The 12,500-nt window shown below is 42.4% G+C and overlaps 1 protein-coding gene across 1 annotated transcript in view; it reads left to right on the forward strand.

Annotated features, from left to right (window-relative positions):
• The window catches only part of dpp6a (dipeptidyl-peptidase 6a), a gene marked incomplete at its 3' end in the record, with an annotated part of 351,171 nt that overhangs the window by 102,879 nt on the left and 235,792 nt on the right, over nucleotides 1–12,500 (forward strand). The window lies entirely within an intron of this gene.

A 12,500-nucleotide genomic window follows, 5' to 3' on the forward strand; every position in this document is an offset into this window, starting at 1 on the left:
TGTGTGTGTGTGTGTGTGTGTGTGTGTGTGTGTGTGTGTGTGTGTGTGTGTGTGTGTGTGTGTGTGTGTGTGTGTGTGTGGTAACTCCACTTGATATTTTGTGGCGTCTTTGGTTTCCTTTGTTTTCTCTGTGGAGATAATCGTCCTACAGAGGACGGACATTATGTTCTGAATCTCAACGTTTTTCCTGAAAAAGCTGTGTTTCTATGTCAGTCGTTCTTCGATTTTTCAAAAAATAGCAGATCTACAAGCTCGTAGCAGACCTAGCAGACCTACAAGTTGTTGAGCCACATTTTTTGCTTGCGGATCTGCTTTTGCTATTTTTTTATTTGTATCTGGGAAGTCGCACGCACCCACGCACGCATGCACGCACGGATACCTCTGAGCCTAACTTAAATCTTTTTTACTAATTGTAAACTCGAAATCTGTCTCAGCCATAAAAATGGTTTCCTCAAGGGGACCCCACACACACACACACACACACACACACACACACACACACACCCACACACACACACACACACACACACACACAGCTCTTGAGGCGCTCCTTTTTCACGACAGCCCAAACGGTGAACAAAACACGAACAGTGCTTGCGGGACAAACATTTAGGCCTTCATTAATTAGAAGATGTGCTAAACCAGCCAAATGGAGACCATTTAGTTCTGCTCTCAAGAGCAGCTTATCTACAAGCTTGTATACGCTTATTTTCACTATAGTCTGAGTCCTATAGCTGGGCCGGGAAAACATCTAATTTCTCCTTTGGGTCTTGAGCTGAAACTTTTGGGAGCAAACTTTTGATGTGCAACACCATTAAACCAGTAAACACCCCCCCTCCCCCCTTAGCACCATTACAGTGGTAAAACATCTCTACATTACATTCTTCTGTCTGTGTGTCCGCTACTATCGCCTCAGGGAGAGGAGAAGGCCTGGGCTGCAGGCAGGGCACTTTGTTTTGGTTTCAGAACGAACGGAAAAACCCTTCGCCAGGATCAGTCTTTTCTGGTGTTTTGTGTCTCGTTATTACAGTGTTACATTATGCATCATCCCACCTCCTCCAACTCCTTTCGTGGCATAATGGCTGTATATAATACTATATAATACATACATAATATACTGTATATGCTATTATTAACCCATTTTGGGCGAGAACCCCTTAAGCATTATGTTATGCTTTAGCTGTTGAAAAATAGCAGATCTATACAAGCTCATAGCGCTCATACCAAGTGCCGCGCTATGAGCTTGTAGATCTGCTATTTTTGAAAAATGGTGAAAATGTGGTGCAGATCTTTGAATATATATTATTTCAGAGCGAACATTTTTAACTCAAATCTTTGCTTCTTCATGGGAGGTCCCTGGAACAACATATTTTCAGATAGGGGGGGGGGGGGGGGGCGGAGGCATATTATATATCATTTTTGGGTTTCTTGACATGAAATATTGAGCACCACTGATACAGAAACATGAGGAATTTCAGAAAACTGTCAGAATTTTAGAAGAATCTGATCTCAGGTCAGAATGGGTTAAAGAAGCATATTAAGGATACAGTATAGTACAGTATAGTTCCTCCCTTTGCTCAATTTCATCTCTCTCTCTCACCCTTTGGCCCACACAGATATTAGTTCTCCTCTTTTGGGCTTATGGATTATTCTTGGACTGGCAATTATTCTGCCCAATAAGGTGGAGGGATTCTCTTCGGTGCCGTATGGTGACATTTATACTGTCGAATGAATCATGAACAAATAGCACAACAACTGCTTTAACCCATTTGGGGCGGGAAGCATGCAGCGTTTGGAGTTTTAAATTATTGTTAACATGTTAGCTATTGAAAAATAGCAGATCTACAAGCTCATAGCACGCCACTGAGTGGCGCGCTACGAGCTTGTAGATTTGCTATTTTTGAAAAATCGTGAAAATGTCATTGAATATGTGTTCTTTCAGAGCGATTTTTTTTAAATAATTTCGACGTCAGGCCAAAATGCGTTAAAGGTACATTATTGTGTGCTGTGTGTATAGCCCTCCTTTCCACCCAGTCAGCAAATATGGTGCTTATGCACTTACTGTACGCTTACTGTATGCATAATGGACTTTGGTTACAATACACAATATTGCAGTGGTGGAAATTAACTAAGTACTTTTACTTAAGCACTGTACTCAAGTACAATTTTGAGGTATTTGTACTTTACGTGAGTATTCCCAATTTTCAATACTTTTACTTATACTTATATAAATTTGTACTTTTACTTCACTACAATTATTTGAAAACTAGTTACTAGTTACTTTGACGATTCTAACTTTGATTAGAAAACATACATTAACCACTTCAACCCTATACATTTTGGCCATTTGAGATATATTTTGTACACATTTTTTACTACTTTTACTTTTACTTGTAGTACTTTAAGTACATTTATATGCCGATACTTTTACTCAAGTACATTTTCAATTCCGTCCGTACTTATACTTGTAACGTAAGTAGTTCTAAGTTGCAGTACTTTTTTGCACAACTGCAATATTGAAAGATAAGCAAAAACAGTCTCTTCTGAGTTGATTTTCCCATAGCACTGCAGTAATATGATATAGTCGTTCATGCAGTGATATAATATGTCATTCACGTGACTCCTTTCTTCTTAAACACTTTGTAGAATTCTACGAGACACAAGAAGTTGCCTTTAATTAATGGCTTAAAAAGGAAAAATCATAATCATGAACATATGGGTTGTCTTGGTTGACTGATTTAAACAACAGAGACATCAGAGAGAGTAATTACTGTACACACCACATTGTGGCAGTGGGTGTACAGTACAGTACAGTAACGTGCCCCCCTGGGGGGTGCTTCTGGCATCTGCTTTCTTGTTTCGTGTGTTTTGACGTCTCTGTCGTCGTGTGGAAACCTCATTGTGTCTAAAAGTGTTACTTCTAACTCATTGAGTTAAAATGTCATCTGTAGCTGTGACTCAGAGCGTTTTCACTAACCTTTTGAAAAATCATAGAATATTAATCCACAATTCACTCATTTACGGGAAGAAAACACACAAAAAAAGGAAAATATTTGGAGATGAGAAGTTTCTGAGCGACGGTGACGTTATATGTTGGTACATAACTGTAGTTATGATGTGACTGTGATTGTAATGTATGCTGAGAGCTTATGGATCTCACAGGCTGCAGAGCGAGGGCTGAGGGAATCGACTGACTGCCACACGGTCTTGTCTTGTTCTGCATTTCATGCCCTTTCATCTAGTGTTTCATGGGGCGGGGTGCCTCCACAGAGGGTTCCACAGAGGGTTCCCATCAAAGATGGTTCATAGTCATACAGTAATAATAATAAACTTTATTTATATAGCACCTTTCATACATAAAAGCAGCTCAATGTGCTTCACAGGGCAGGACACAAAAATAGAATACAATAAAACACAAGTAGTTAAAAATGATAGAACAATGGGCAAAGAACAAAATAAGAGTATAAAAACAGAGAAAAAAATTAATAAAAACACCACATGCAGTGAATCAGTCAGGACAGGAATGCACATTAAAACTCAACTAAAAGCAAGAGTGAAGAGGTGAGTTTTGAGTTGAGTATATCTACAGTATACATCTAGATTGATAGACCATCCCAATTGGACGCACACTAGACGCAAAAATGCTACACAAATCCTACAAAATGGTCTCCCAAGTAAGTGGGTGCCTTCCTTCTGTTCTTGGGAAGATTGTGTGGCTTGTGAGTGACTATCGGGTCCAATATTTAGTTAGTTCAGTGACCAATGGGGCTAAAGGATGGTTCAGTACTTCAGTATACTTCACGTAGATATGGGAAGTAACCCTGAAATGTCAGTCTTTCCTTAGTTTTTTTCTCCCCCTCGTATTCAGTCTCCCATGCAGAACAACCAGCCATTTGAATTCATCATCCTCCCCCCCCCCCCCCCCCACCCTCCTCCCCCCAAGGCCCCCCCACCCCCCGGGCATTGTTGTCACCGGTATGCTCTGACATTGATGGAACATGGTCGCCACGCCGACAGACACCACTCCGTCACGGCGTGTGAGTCTGTTGTGGCAACATGTCCCTATGACCTCCCCCCTCTCCCGCTCCCCTCTCCCCTCCCACAGCCACGCTAATTCCCCATTCATCACCACACGACACACCTCCTGCAGATTGAACGGTGCGTGTTTGTCCGTCCGTCCGTCCGTCCGTGTGCCTTCCTCTGTTGATGAATTATGCCGCTGGAGTGTGTACAGTAAAACGGAGGCTATGGTTTATTCATCACCGGAAAGCTTCCACTGAGAGTACACATTATTAACCCATTCTGACCTGAGATCAGATTCATACGAGGTTTCCACTGGACACACACTGGTCTGATTAACCCATTCTGACCTGAGATCAGATTCTAAAAATGTCAGTCGTTCTTCGATTTTTCAAAAATAGCAGACCTACAAGCTCGTAGCGCGCCACTCGGTGGCGCGCTACGAGCTTGTAGATCTGCTATTTTTCAATAGCTAAAGCATAACATGATGCTAACACCAAAACGGGTTCCCGTTCAGAATGGGTTAAGGAGTCCGTTGTCCTATATGGATGTGTACAGTATTTATGTTTATATATTTTTTTTTATTGAGGCTGACATTAAGGCTAAAAAAGGATAACACAAGTCCAGTTAGAGTCTAACCACTGTGGTCCTATACTACAGTATTCAATTCATCAACATAGCATAAAGGGCCATCAACCAGGGAAGCAGGAGGAGTTGAGGAGGGGGATGTAGTTACACTCTAGTTGCACTTTATATTTAATGTAACACCTGTGATCTTGTGATAACGTAATATACGTATGTCTGTTGTTGTTTTATATGTATGTTCTACTGTTTGTGATGTCTTTTATAAGAGCTTTTATCATCTGCTGTATAAAACAAAGTGCTCAGCTTGGGACATATTATGAATAAACTGAACCTTGACCTTGTACTATGTAGGTCAAAATAGCTAAACTGTGATGCAGGACTTGCTATAGTTTATAATGCTGCAGATTGTGTGAGGCGGCAGCGTGGCTCGACAGACTAGTCTTTGGGAGACTTTGATTTATTTATTGATTTATTTATTAGTGTTTGGGAGGCTGTGGAGTGTGGATTATTGGGTTGTTGAAAGGCTACAGTAAAGACTACAGTACATACTGTACTGTAGTCCAGTTCAGCGGTTATTGACAGACTATAGTTATTGACAGACTATAGTGTTCAGGAGGCTGTGGAGTGTGGATTATTAGGTTGTTGAAAGGCTACAGTACAGTAAGGCTCCAGTTCAGCGGCTATTGACAGAGTTATTGACAGACTAGTTATTGACAGACTAGTGTTTGGGAGGCTGTGGATTATGGATTATTGGTTTGTTGAAAGGCTACAGTAACATCATGTACGTTAGTTAGAGCACACTGCAGCTCATATACTGTACTGTAGTAATAATAGCTCATACTGTACTGTAGTCCAGTTCAGTGATTATTGACAGACTAGTGTTTGGAAGGCTGAAGAGTTTATTATATTATTGATATAATTATTGGATTGGATTTTCGGTTGTTGAAATGGACGTTACTGTAGTTATAGAGCACGCTGCAGCTCATACTGCACTGTAGTAATAATAGCCCATACTGTACTGTATAGTCCAGTTCAGCGGTTATTGACCCAGGTGTGCTATAACTGGTATTACTTTCCTAGTGATTATTTTATTGATAATATTAATAAATACATGCTCTGTACTCTCACAATGAGCCCATCTATATATAAGCTCACGCTTTGCAGCGGGGGGGTGAAGATGTTAAGGTTTTTATTATGAATTGATTATATGTTTTATTATTAACCCATTCTGGGCGGGAACCCCTTTGGGTGTTTTAAGCGTTACGTTATGCTTGAGCTATTGAAAAATAGCAGATCTACAAGCTCATAGCGGCGCGCTATACGAGCTTGTAGGTCTGCTATTCTTTGAAAAATCATGAAAATGTGGTGCAAATCTTTGAATATATATTATTTTAGAGCGAATGTTTTTAACTCAAATCTTTTCTTCTCGGGGGGGGGGGGGGGGGGGTCCCTGGATCAACATATTGTCAGATGGGGGTCGGCGGTCAATTACAGATATTTCTGGGGGTCCTTGACATGAAAATGTTTGAGAACGACTGACATAGAAACATGAGGTTTTTTCAGAAAACTGTCAGGATGTAGAAGACATTTTTTAGAATCTGATCTCAGGTCAGAATGGAAAACTGTCAGGATGTAGAAGACATTTTTTAGAACCTGATCTCAGGTCAGAATGGGTTAAATCAATGAGCTTTAGTTGCACCCCGGTCCCTACATGGCAGAGTCTCTGAGGCAGCGTCTTAGTTAGTTATTTGTGTCCTCCTCGCCTGCTGCTTCTCGTCTGGCAGACCGAGGCAGACGCCAACAGATGGAGGACATTATTAATAACTTATCCATGCATGTAAAACATTTATTCATATCCGGGGCCTAGCTGTTTATGAGCCATTTCCTCCATGAGACAGGCTGGCATGGTGGGTGTGAGAGAGAGAGAGAGGGGGGTGTTCTGGAAGTTTTTGATCTCACTATTAGTAAGTAAAGGAAAGCAAAGGAGAAGCATCACGATTCAGGCATTATCTTTATTCAGAGTTGTCAGTCTGTTCGAATTAGCAGCATGACTTCTCCCCAGTTCTCTCTCCCAATCAATGACATACAGTACACACACCTTTATTGACAGGCAAATCCCCATGGAACAAAATAGACAGTCAGTATAACAGGTGGACATTCAACACCTCCTTTTCATGATTGGAGTTTGTCAGAGGAAGACATAACAGATGCTATTCTATTTCTTGTTCTGAGATGAGAGCAACACACGAATAGTTACACCTTTGTGCTGTGACAGTGTGGAGACTCGGCTGTCAGATTGACAGCTGCAGTTCAGTTAAGAATGCATTCAATTTCCACATTCCATTTGACTGAATGGAAGGCAATGCAATGCATATATATATATATTCGGTAGTCTAGTTGGCATTCTGAAATAGAATGGGGTTAGTCATCATACAGGCTCGTCTTTTGGGGCTTTTGAGGAGAGATCTCACATTGGCCAAACTCTCTCCCTATCGTCTAACACACGCACATGCACACACACACGCACACACACACACACACACACACACACACACACACACACACACACATTTCGATTTCTTTATTTGAGTCCACATTTATAAAATACATTATCAAGGGCACACATATTTTCAGTTGCTTCTGATATACTACGCACTCGAAACATCACGTGTCTCTGTGCTTGAGTCCAAACAAGCCCTAAATGTACAGAATATACAGTAGGCAACACATGAACTTATTCACAGCCAACATTGGTCACTTCAGTCTGTCATATTATTACCAACACCGAAAGTAAATCATGGGTACAAAAAGCACCTTCTCCTCCAAATAGACCGACTGCCTATAATGGAGGAGATTGAACAGTAAACACACACACACACACACACACACACACACACACACACACACACACACACACACACACACGGTAAGAAAGTATAGCCATCACTTCGAACCAAGTCCTGGTACTTTTATTTCATATAAAATTCAAGGTGAAGAAGACACTACATGCAGTAGTCCTGACACAGACCTAGACACAGGAGCTCTTCAGCAGAGTGTGAGTCTGAGAGTGCCAAGGTTGGCCTTCGCTGGGCTGAATGCCAAGAAAACTCTGAGGTGATCACCTGTAACATCCAAACGGAAACATCCACCTCTCACTCACAACAACAGCAGGCACTGCTCTGAAGGAAGTCAGAGTAAGAGTCTTTGTTTAATAAAGATAGTGCTCTGCAACAGCAGTCATATACCAGACAGACAAACACGTTTCGGCGCGCAGGGCCTTCGTCAGTGTCAACATTGTCAAGTACCTGATGGGCTCATATGGGTCAACTCGACAGAGCAATTAAGAACTAAAAGTGAGGAATGCACTTGCATGGAGGGCCCTGAATGGCATGTGGCCAGTGTTTGGAACTCCAACCTCCTCCTCTCCCCCCGACAAACCAAACTCAGCTTTGTCTACGCGACGGTAGAATCTGTTCTCCTATATACGGCAGTGAATGCTGGACCCTGAAGCCAACTCTGCAGAAGGACCAACGAGAATCTGTTACCAACGAGAATCTGTATGCCGGAATATATTCAGGGTGAGCGACAGAATAAACAGCCAGGAGAATGAGACTCACAGGACACTGCCAAAGACACCGGGAGCTCCCAGCCAGCAGACTGGTGCTGTCTGTGGGAACCAACACATGGGCACCGCTCACCAGGACGTCCCACGCTAACATAATGTGGATTTATACTCGAGAAAGATGCAGGAGCGCAAAGTACCAACGAGCTGGCCCGGATGTATGGAGAACTGGCTCGTCTGCATGAGGACGAGACCTACACGGACGTATTTCGGCGTCAAGCCTTCCTCAGACAGACAGACAAACAGATGCACACACGCGCACATGCACACACACAGGCCCTAAGAGCTGTGCTAGTAATTCACTTAAGGGGTCAGAGATCCGGAGTGCTGATTCAGATATTATTCATGAGCAGCAGCAGTTATTCTAAGATTAGGATATGGCACAGAAAATAGCCCTCTGTCATCCGTGGCCGTGAACAACAATGACTTTTACACTAAATAACCTGCTCATAATATCATAACCTCTCTTTTACACTAAATAACCTGCTCATAATATTATAACCTCTCTTTTACACTAAATAACCTGCTCATAATATTATAACCTCTCTTTTACACTAAATAACCTGCTCATAATATTATAACCTCTCCTTTACACTAAATAACCTGCTCATACAGCCTCTCTGCCTCTGTTTTGGTGGTACATCATTCCTAGACGCGGGCAGTCGATTGGTGGGGAGAATACATGAATATTTCTGAGAGAGAGAGAGAGAGAGAGAGAGAGAGAGGGAGAGAGGGAGAGAGGTTAAATCGATGCTGAGATGAGGTGTGATGAAAGGGAAGCAGAGAGACAGAGGGAGGGGATGCAGAGGCCTCCTCGGCCAAAACAGACAAGATGAGACATGTTTTGCCCCCTGAGAGAAAAAGAGGTGGTTTTTTTCCGAATAGACGTGTCCTTGACGGTGTAAATCAAAGAGATGGTGATGGGGTCATGCTCCATTTACACGCCAGTAACACGTAACCCGTGTCCTGCATCGTAAACGGCAGATCTACAAGCGTCACATGTAGTATAGCGCTGCCTTGGATGTTTTTCTCCTGGTCATGTGTGACACGGTCGATCGATGCTCCAACTAAGTGATCAGAGTGTTAACCCGTTCTGACCTGAGATCAGATTCTATAAATGTCTTCTATACATCCTGACAGTTTACCGTTCTGACCTGAGATCAGATTCTACAAATGTCTTCTATACATCCTGACAGTTTTCCATTCTGACCTGAGATCAGATTCTAAAAATGTCTTCTATACATCCTGACAGTTTTCCATTCTGACCTGAGATCAGATTCTAAAAATGTCTTCTATACATCCTGACAGTTTACCATTCTGACCTGAGATCAGATTCTACAAATGTCTTCTATACATCCTGACAGTCTACCGTTCTGACCTGAGATCAGATTCTATAAATGTCTTCTACATCCTGACAGTTTACCATTCTGACCTGAGATCAGATTCTAAAAATGTCTTCTATACATCCTGACAGTTTTCTGAAAAAGCCATGTTTCTATGTCAGTCGTTCTTCGATAAAAAAAAAATAGCAGACCTACAAGCTCGTAGCGCGCCATGAGCTTGTAGATCTGCTATTTTTCAATAGCTATAAAGCATAACATGATGCTAACAACCAAAAGGGGTTCCCGCACAAAATGTGTTAACTGCATGGGGCCGGCCAGAAGCTACTGTTCCACAACTGATTGGTACTAATGTGTAGATAGTACGGTTTGCTGCTTGCCTATCGGGGCTTACTGGCTCTTTAGCCGACTGGTATAACGTATACGTGCCATATAGGATTTATAGGTCCTGGTGGTTTGCCTCCCCAGGCCGAGGCTACATTGGTGACAGCTGTATTAGGTATACCTCTGTTCGATCCTCTGGGTTACAGACCTAATTCTGGGTAGTTGACAGGCACGTTACTTGCCTGCCTGCATGGTTGTGAAGGTTCCTCCAGGCAGGCAGTGGAGCCTAGCTCCTGGCTGGTTGTGAAGGGTCCTCCAGGCAGGCAGTGGAGCCTAGCTCCTGGCTGGCCTGGCTCTTTAGCCGACTGGTAACAATATTCCCGGGTTCCACCTCCCGGCCAGAGGCTAAACTAATTGCATTAATTGCATTCCATAATAATGCATCGACTATATTAACCATTAAAATATTAACCATATTAACCATATAAACATATATACACATAGGGAGAGACAAACCAGAGGAGACCTGGCATTTGTTATTTGTGTCAGTGCATCCCCCAAGAAAACATGTTTGCATGGTTTTTGGTATGGTGGTATGATTATGGTATGATATGATATGGTATGATATGATATGGTATGGTGTGGTATGGTATGCTATGCTATGATAGCCACCCACATTTTTATTCACTGATTAGCCTTGCTAATTCTACTGCTTTTACTACTGAAAAGAAGTGTCCAGCAGCAGAACTCTTCTCTATTCAGGGAATATGAATAGACAGTTTTCTGAAAAACCTCATGTTTCTATGTCAGTCGTTCTCAAAACATTCTCATGTCAAGGACCCCCAGAATTATGTATTTAATGTATTATTTGGCCGCCGACCCCCATCTGAAAATAATAGTTCCAGGGACCTCACCCAGAAGCAAAGATTTGAGTTAAAGGGATCGTGACATTTAAAACACATTTTTGTAGATATTTTGTGTTCTTTGGCTTTTCTTGACATCAATTTCACCAAAAAAAAACCAAATTTGAACATTCAGTGTATTCTCCGCTGTCTGGACTTTTGTGAATAATTATGCAAATATGACTCGTGGCTTGGACGGCGGAGGCCTACGTAATGTAACGCTAAACCCCGCCCCCTCTCCTCTGCTCCCTGCCTACCAATTCTACTACCCGCCCCCCTCCTCCTCATCCCCGCCCCTCTCCTCTCCTCCACCTGATGCTCTCCTCTCTTCTTCCTCATTCTGACCGCGACTTTGTTTCAGTATAATAATAATAATAATGGCTTCTAGAGAAAAAGCAATCTGCTCCGTTGTCGGCTGTGTCAATCAACACAAGTCCTTGCACTTTCCACCAACTGGCCTAGATGAAGATTCACGCTAGGTGGATGCATTTTATTTTTGATGGTAACGTTCCAACCAAGTTGTCAAAGAAGCGACTCTTGGTGTGCGCACATCATTTCACCCCAGAAAGTTTTTCAAATCTCGGACAAGTTCAGAGTGGATTTGCAACCAAACTTTTTATGAACCCAGGAGCAATACCAGGCATTCGTGTCCCAATCCCAACTATAAGTATTTATACTGCAATGATTTGTGTTAAATTGTTGTGCAGTACTATTTGAGTGGACTCACAATAAAAAATCAATCGCCTGCAGCACTCCGAAGTGCTACTTTTAATTTATAGTCAATCACTGCCACTACCCGCATTAGCTGTGTGTTTGACTATTATTAATCTTTGATTCGTGGCGTGCACCAGCTGTTGTAGATTGCATGTGCTCATTATTGTTCTTGTAATGCGATACAGTGGAATAGCAACGCAGTCAACGCTCGTGTGATATAATCCACGTTAAAAGTATGGCGAATAATGATAGGCTATAGTCATTGAGTATGATATCGATGACATTACACAACTTCACAAGTTTATGTCGACGTGGTCGTGGGGTGAGATATATTGCAGGAGTTTCATAGGCGCGTTCGGAAATAGCGCACTGAGCCCACTGTGCAATGCAAACTAATAGGCAAGTGCGCTCCGGTGCGGTATTTCCGAACGTGCCTTATTTATTTGTTTACCAACTGTTGCTCGTACGATGACGTTGAATAGAGAATACATGTTACAAAGGGAGTCTACCAACGCGCCTCAAGCCTAAAACGGCTGATCCGGTGCTTCACAGGTGCAGGGACATCAAAGTTGCAAAAGGAGAGGAGACTGGAGCAACACGGACATTTAGAGCCTTTTACGTTTCGACCTTGCGCTGCAAGGTCGAAACGTTAGTCGTTTTGTATACTCAGCACCTTAATAAAAGGCTCTAAATGTCCGTGTTGCTCCAGTCTCCTCTCCTTTTGCAGCAGAGAATACATGTTGTTGTCCATCCCCTCAGTACATACATGCAGTGATAGTCTTATTATAAATAACATTTTATATAAACTATAAACAAATAGTTATAAAAGGAGAAGAAGTTGTGTGCGTTGGCACTGGCAGCGTTGCTATGGCTGAGATGCTGTGAACTTGTAAAGGAAAAAAAAAAAGAACAGTCCCTTTCTCTGAGGGGGGCGGAGAGGTATGGAGGGCTTGAGGGGTGGGGGGGCGGAGCTGGGTAGTGATTGACAGGAAA

The sequence above is a fragment of the Protomyctophum bolini genome (genome assembly GCF_963924005.1).
Source record: "Protomyctophum bolini genome assembly, chromosome: 21".
NCBI classification, from domain to species: Eukaryota; Metazoa; Chordata; class Actinopteri; order Myctophiformes; family Myctophidae; genus Protomyctophum; species Protomyctophum bolini.